We start from the raw sequence: 7,557 nt of genomic DNA, 5'->3' as shown, positions 1-7,557 counted from the left end.
GGCCACCGGCCGGGTCGCCGCGCCCGCGCCGCGGAAAGCCGCACGGAGGTGGCGGAGCCTGGACACAACAGGTGCGCGACGCCCGGGACTCGCGGCCGCTGGGCGCGCCTCCGCCCCCTCCCCAGCCCGGGGACGCGGGAAGGAAGCCCACGGCCGAGGGGAGGGGCAGTGGGAGCGAGGAGCCGGGCTGCGAGAGAGCGCCCGGACCGAGTTTAAATGGCCGGAAGTGACGCCGCGGCCCGCGGTTGCCTGGAGACGCATTTTTCGGTAGGGAGGAGGCGCGCGGAGGGCGGCGTGGAGGGGAGAGCCCGGGTCGGCGGGAGCCGCGGGTAGCAGCCCCGGGGAGAGGGGCGCGGGCGCGCGCTGCAGACAGGGCGAGAGCGGAGAGAGCGGCGCGGCGGAGACGCTCCATCTGGGCACGAGGTCCCAGTGCCCAGCGGCCGAAAGTGTCTGAGTCGGGAAGTTGGTTGGCTTTTCTGGCGGTAAAGCTGCAAAGTCAGTTTCTGTCAGTCCGCGGTTTCAGCTGTCTTGCTCCTTTCGGGCTTTAGCATCCTTTGCAGGCTGTCCAGTGACTTGATCCGAGTCCAGGTGTTTATTGCAAAACTTACCTTTGAAGTACAAGGGGCGAAAAGCGAAATCATGGAATTACAGAGCTGTGTTTAGGCTCAGCAGCCATGTCCAAAGCTTTCCTTCACTCTTGGATTAACTGGCTTGTGCAGGAAAGGTGGTAGATTCTTCAGATTCTCACCTTTTATTACAGATCTTCCTACTTCAAACAGTTTTTTTAAAAAACATCTTTGTTTAGCCAGTTATATTGTACTCATTGCAGCATTAGACGCTGACAAATTCCTTGTGCTTCTGTGATGTACTAAATTCTTGATAGTAAATGAAATTACACAGATCTGAGTAAGAAATTTTTTTTTTCTCATTTTATGTACAGATTCTTGACAGGATAAAATTTTAAATGACTTGATGTCACGGGACTCTTCAAATATAGTTGGCACTCAGCACATACTAAGCAAATGCAAACTATGGCAGCAATTAATAAACGAAGTCTCATAAGATTTCACTTAATTTAAAATATCAAACTAGCCAAATATTTTCACTGAATTGGTGGAAACTGACAGCAGCATCAAATTATTAGCAGAATGTTAGTGATTCTAATTCACACGCAGAAAAATTTATTAATGACCAGGCAGCTTTTATTTTAAACAAAGACCAATACTAACCAAATTTGGGAATAAGTGTCTGAAAAACTCAGTTAACACAATCACTTTTGAACATTTAGCTAAGTTATACCTGTGTGATATGACAGCCAAGTCAACAATTTTGCTAATTAATTTTTGTAATTTGTGTCCAATAGTGTTTCTTAAGTTTTAATTAACTTGAACAAAAAAAGTTCTGCTGTAATTTGCAGATAAGGATAAGAATTGATTAAAATGACGTTTTTATTTTAAAAACAACATCTGATGTTTTGGTTTGTTCAGCTGCTACAGCTAAGTATCCTAAACTGGCTTTAATAACAGAAATTTATGTTGTTTTTCTTTTTCTCTTTGTGTATTTAGGGCAGGGTCTACAGAGTCTCACTACGTAGACTGGACTTGTAGTGATTCTCCTGTTTTCCCAAGTGCTGGGATTACAGGCGCATGACCCCACGACCAGTCTTCATTGCCCTCTCAGCGAGCCCTGCAGGCGCAGGCAGGCCAGCACGTTGAGCTGAACATGGAACTCCAGCTGCTGAGCTCTACCTAAGTAGGTGCTTCAGTCTGCTGAGCAATCAGGCCGGCCCTAATAACAGAAATTTATGTTCTTGTAGTTTTGGATGCCCCAAGCCCAAGTTAGAGGGCCAACATGGTTGGGTTGTGGTGAGGGCTTCTTCCTGGCTTGCAGACAGTGGCTTTTGACACTGTGACCTCATGTGGCTGGTACAGAAGCAGCTGTCAGTGATTTCTCCGAATAAGGGCCCTTTAATCAGGCCTACTCTAAGCCTTATTACCTCTCAAAGCCCCTTCCTACAAATAGCACCACTTCAGGCTCAGAGTTTCAACGTGACTTTTGGGGAAGCTCAATTCAAACCATATAGTTTTACTTTATAGTACATATCTCAGCAATTTTGAACATATGTTTTAATATCATTTTTAAAAAGATTTTTCTATAAAGCAGTTATGTTACTATTCATGATGCTAAGAGGTCATTTGAAAACTCATTCTGTGTTGGTATTTGTGCAAATAATTTTTTTGTTCAAATTAGCTTAGGTTCAAAGAGAAACTATTCACAAATTAACAGTCATTTCAATTAGCCTTTAATTTTTATTTTCAATCTATCTGAAGTGGTTCAAAAAACACATATATCAATGGTTCCCAAAGGTAGGATGAAAAATCATGTACAGTCTTGGTGTTATATTCATTAATTCAGATTCTTAAATTCAGACCCTAGAGAGCAAATCAGCACTGATATGAAAATATGTTCTGGGCATCTACATTTTTCAGTTTCAGCTAATACCCATGAACATAGTTACCCTTTGGGAAACACTGAAGAGAATAATGAGCTATATCTTTTCCCTATAAACTGCTGAAGATCAGAGATTGATAATTAAAAAGGAAGTCTGTCTATGTTGTTTTCTGAGACAGGGTCTTGCTACGTAGTGCAGGTTGGCCTTGAACTCACTGTGTAGCCTGGGCTGGCCACAAACTCCCAGCAGTCGTTCTGCATTAGTCTTGCAAGTGCTGGGATAACAGGCATGTGCCACCATGCCTCACTTCAAAAGTTTTTTTTTCAGAATTATTTTTAATATTGCTGAAACTTTTTGAAATTTCTGTTAACAAAATTACTTGCCATATTTTTTATTTATTTATTTTTTTTGGTGGAACTGAGGATTGAACTCAGGCCCTTGTGCTTGCCAGGGAAGTGCTTATTCTACTGAGCCATCTCTGCAGCCCCCATGTTTTTTTTAAAAAATCACAGTAAAATTTTATTTTTTACTTACTTTAATGTTTTGGTAGGAACTATAAGGTTTGACCTTCAGTAGATGTGGAAACCTTATATACTCAAATGCAAGAATAAGAAATCCAAGTTTATTATAATAAAAATAATTGAACTAAAATACAGTGAAAGCTTTTATTTACTTATCCTGTACCATCCCTCTGTGTCTACTCTTGTAGATAAAAATAGGATGGTAAATTATGGTCAAATATATCATGAAGCTGCAAGCTATTGAGATCTTTGAGAAAACCCAAGTTCCTGGGCAACTCTCCCTCTACAAAGAGTGCTGAAAACATTTCTTTGAAATTTTAGTGAGATAAAAATGCTTGTCCCCAAAGTATTAAAGCATAAGATGACAGCTTGTCCACCTAGTAAGCCACACATAAAGACCTCTTAACCACTATACATTTCCTAAACTTACATATTGTATTTCAGGTGCAAACCCTTTGCCAACTTAGACTTATATCAACTCAGAAAGTTGAAAAATTTGGGATTGGTCACCAAAAGAGTGTAGTTTGAAGTAAAAAAGCTGTGTAATTGGAGATAATTTGTCCCTAATGCAGTAAATCTATAGTCCTCCAGTAGAATGCAAAAACTCAGGATACTGGTAGAAGACATCTGAGAATTAGCTAACCTTGACAACAGTTCAGGTTTCACCATACTTTGTTCTATTGTAGAGCAAGATAAACGTATTTATAAAACTATATTCATATCATGATATGTATTTATTAAAATGTTAAGTAATTTCTTTAGCAAAATTTCAATCTCACCCAAGGAAATGTATGGCAACTAGGCTGTGTTGGCCATATTTACTACCAAATGAAACAATATGTGTTTTTAGATTCTCCAGGGAGGAAAAGTGTTGTTTAAAATGAAAAAAAAAGAAGAAGAACAGATATATTATCTTTGAATCTTGGGATATTTCCTCACTGAGTATACCATTCAGTAATTTACCTGTCTTCTCCAGTGTTTGGTACACATACCATGAATGTTATACAAGGTGACTTGAAGTGATAATGGATTTTCTTTTAAAGTACTAAGAGTAATGTGGATTCAAAAATTTTTGAATAAACATAATCAGAAAATAAATTATTTCACTATGTTCTTTAAATTGTAGCTAAAATCATTTTTGAAAGCAAAAGAATTTTAAGTAAAACTGATATATGAAACCCACAGTCTGTGTTGTGTGAAGACATGGCAAAATTTATGAAAGTAGAACTAATCATATACTGATTATCTCAGTTACTTTTCTCTCATTGCTGGGAAAAATACCTTACACCCAAAATTAAAGAAGGAAAGGTTTATTTAGCTCACAGTTTGTGAAGGTTTCACTCTGTTAGGGTTTGTGTCTAGATGTCCCCACAAAGCCTCATGCAGTCTTGGGGCAGCTTCTGGAGTTTGTGATTGATTCTTGATCCAATGCTGGGATGGCAGGAGTGAGTGCTACAACCTGGCCCTGGGGTGAGTAATTTGCATTGCAATGTGAGGGGATAGAGGCTCCCTAGCTGCTGCAGCTGCTGTTCCTCCCTTTGCTCACTTGCTCTTTGCTGCCACCATGAAAGATTGTTTTTTGCTGTGTACCACTCTGCCTTGAAGCCAGCTACCTCTAGTAGCTGTGAGCTAAATAAACCTTTCCTTCCTTCATTTTTGAGTGTTGGGTATTTGTTCCAGCCAAGAGAGATGAGTGACTGAATAGAATTTGGTTCTGAAAGCGTAGGGTACTTGCTGTGACTTCCTGACTATGTGGATTACAAGCTTTTGGTAATGGTTTATTGGAAGAGATAGGAGAGGTTCAGAGATGTCACCTGGAAGAGAAATGCTGGAATGCCTTTGGCTGTTATATAAGGGAGATTCTGGTCAGAGCTCAGAAGACCAGAATGCTGGTAGAAATCCTTCCTGTAAAGACCAGGCTGGGGAAGTTTCTTCTGAGAGAAAGACTGCATTGGTTGTTGGAGTCCAGATGATGTGTGTTTTGGCTTGGCAGAAAGTGTGTCAGCATTTTGCTCAAGTCCAGAGATTTTGCTTGAGACTGAGATTAAGCATGATGGATTGCTTAATCTTGCAAATGAAATCTCAAAGCAGTCAAATATTGAGGCAGTAGCCTGGCTGTTGTTGGGGGCTTTTAGTCAGATATATGTTGAGAATCAACAGCAAAGAGCCCAGCAGGATGATTGAAAATGTTAGTTTGGCCAGAAAGGAAGCTCCAATAAAGCTATGGAATTGAAAAAAAGAGCTGAGAATATCTCCATTGCCAACAGGGTACAAGAGAATGGAAAGGATGGCCTGAGGGCATCACTGGAGGTGGCAGGTCTCCACTCTTTGTAGCCTCAGAACTGCAAGGGTGAGGGACTTTGCCTTGGAGAGCAAGCCGCAGAGTACCAGGTTCCAGAAGGGCAGTGGTGGCCACATCAAGTTTTAGAATGGTGCTGGCATGGAGAATTTTTTCCGTGGAATCAGGGTTAAAGTGCTCAGTGTTCCAGGAACTGGACCCTTACATCCAAAAGGAAGGAAGCCTGGCTACTCTTCCAATAGGCAGCAGACCTTGGCATTATCCATGTGGCGCTGGTTTTAGGCACTTGCAGAATGCAGGAGATCTGAGGTTAAGGCTTCCACCTAGATTTTAGAAGGCCTGGGAGGCCAGGCAGTGTGCCCTGGGAGGGCAGTATGTAAAGCTGTGAGTGAGAAGCCTATTCAGTGGAAGCACCAGAAGTTTGAAAAAGCCAGGATTGTGGATCATCCAAGAAAAGCTGCAAACAGAGAGCAAAGCAGGTCTGAGAGAGAAGCCATGGCAGCTACAGCCAGCAGCAGAGCCATAGATCTGGAGCCACATGAAGCTCACAGTTTGCCACAGATTGTTTTGGATGATCCACATGAAACTACAGGACTTAATGTTGGCCCTTCTGGATTTTGAACTTGCTTTGGTCCCATTGCTTGGTATCCTGCTGTGTGTACCTTTTAGAATGGTAATGTTTATCTTGTGCCATTGAATGTTGCAAGTGTTCAACTTTTCATTTGTACAGAGGCTTTGATCTTGGGGGAGACTTGGGACTTGGACTTCAGCAATACTGAAACTGTTATGACTTTGGCAACTCTTAGAGATGGACTAGAATGCCTTTTGCATAAAGGGATGTGTGTGAATCTTTGGGGATCCAGGGCTAGAATGTGTGTGTCTAGGTGTCCCCCAGAGCCTCATGCTGTCATGGGGCAGCTTCTGGAGTTTGTGATTGATTCTTGATGCAGTGCTGGGATTATGGGTGTGAGTGCTCCACCCAGCCTGGGGTGAGTAATTTGCATACAATATGAGGGGAGAGAGGCTCCCTAGCTGCTGCAGCTGCTCTTGCTCCTTATGTTCCCTTGCCCTTTGCCACCACCATGAAAGATTGCTCTCTGCCATGTACTACTCTGCCTTGGAGCCAGCAGAGTATGCGCTGAAAGCTCAAGTAACTGCAAGCTAAATAAACCTTTCCTTCCTTCATTTTAGGTGTTGGATATTTGTCCCAGGAATAAGGGAAGAGTAACTCAGATACAGTCCATACTTGGCTGTTTCTAAGGCAGGGTGGCACATGGCAGGGGGCAGCAGTTCAGTTTGGTGGAAAACACCAAGAATTAAAAGGGGGAACAGTGGCATAGAGCAAGCCTTTTTCCTCTCTTGTATTGTGTGGAGGCTGTCTGCCCTGAGGCAGGTGTAGCACTCACACCGAGAATCCCAGCATTGAATCATGACTTAATCACAAACTATAGCAGTCCACCCCATGATTGCATGAGGTTTGGGGGGACATCTAGACACAAACCGTAACACTGATTTATAAATATTATTAGTTTATTCAATAGCTATAATTGAACCTCAACAGTGATTCATCTCTTAAGCTGGTAAAATAAAACCATATTATTCTTGCAGACTTCTTCCAGCTGTTCATTGCAAAAGTTTTGCTCTGAAAGTTCAGAGCTTATGTGTATGATATTCTTTTAAAAAGGAAGGAACACTTATTTTATAAATTAAGTGATGTTTACAAAATAACAAGTGATTGGTAAAGTTGAAAAGGGGAAGGGGGTGGGGAATTTAGCAGTGAGGAAACATGGCTGCTTCGACTCTTGCTTCGAGGTTGTGCTCCTTGCTGTTTCACAGGACTTCCACCTTTGCCCTCACCATTGCGGTGGGCACTTTGTTCTTTGAGCGTGCTTTTGACCAGGGCACAGATGTGATCTATGGACATAGATGTGATCTACGAGCACATCAACGATGGGAAGCTGTGGAAACATATCAAGCACAAGTATAAGACCAATGAGTAGTTCCTCGGCTCCCAGAGGCTAGAAGAACCAGGCCTACCTACTCACTGTTTGCACAGGGCTCAGCTCTTCACGGACCACCGACAGCTGTGAGCAAGGAATGGCTCCACCTAACAAACAGACCATTTAACTTCTACTGTGTTTGAAGTATGTTTATCCAGAGTTATCAGCAAATAAATGTAAATTGGCCTTGAAATAAAAAAAAGAATAGAAAAGGGGAAGGGCTTTCTAGAGTTTGAAACTATAAGTCAAAGGGGCCAGGGATGTGGCTCAGTGGCATAAGTGCCT

The 7,557-nt window shown here is 42.2% G+C and overlaps 1 pseudogene; it reads left to right on the top strand.

The window, feature by feature from the left end:
• Positions 1–7,058: 7,058 nt before the first annotated feature.
• On the top strand, positions 7,059–7,281 carry LOC101578322 (annotated as a pseudogene).
• Positions 7,282–7,557: the final 276 nt, after the last annotated feature.

Source organism: Octodon degus, unplaced genomic scaffold (assembly GCF_000260255.1).
Source record: "Octodon degus isolate 3935 unplaced genomic scaffold, OctDeg1.0 scaffold00165, whole genome shotgun sequence".
Classification (NCBI taxonomy): Eukaryota; Metazoa; Chordata; class Mammalia; order Rodentia; family Octodontidae; genus Octodon; species Octodon degus.
This window is presented reverse-complemented; position numbering and strand designations above follow the sequence as displayed.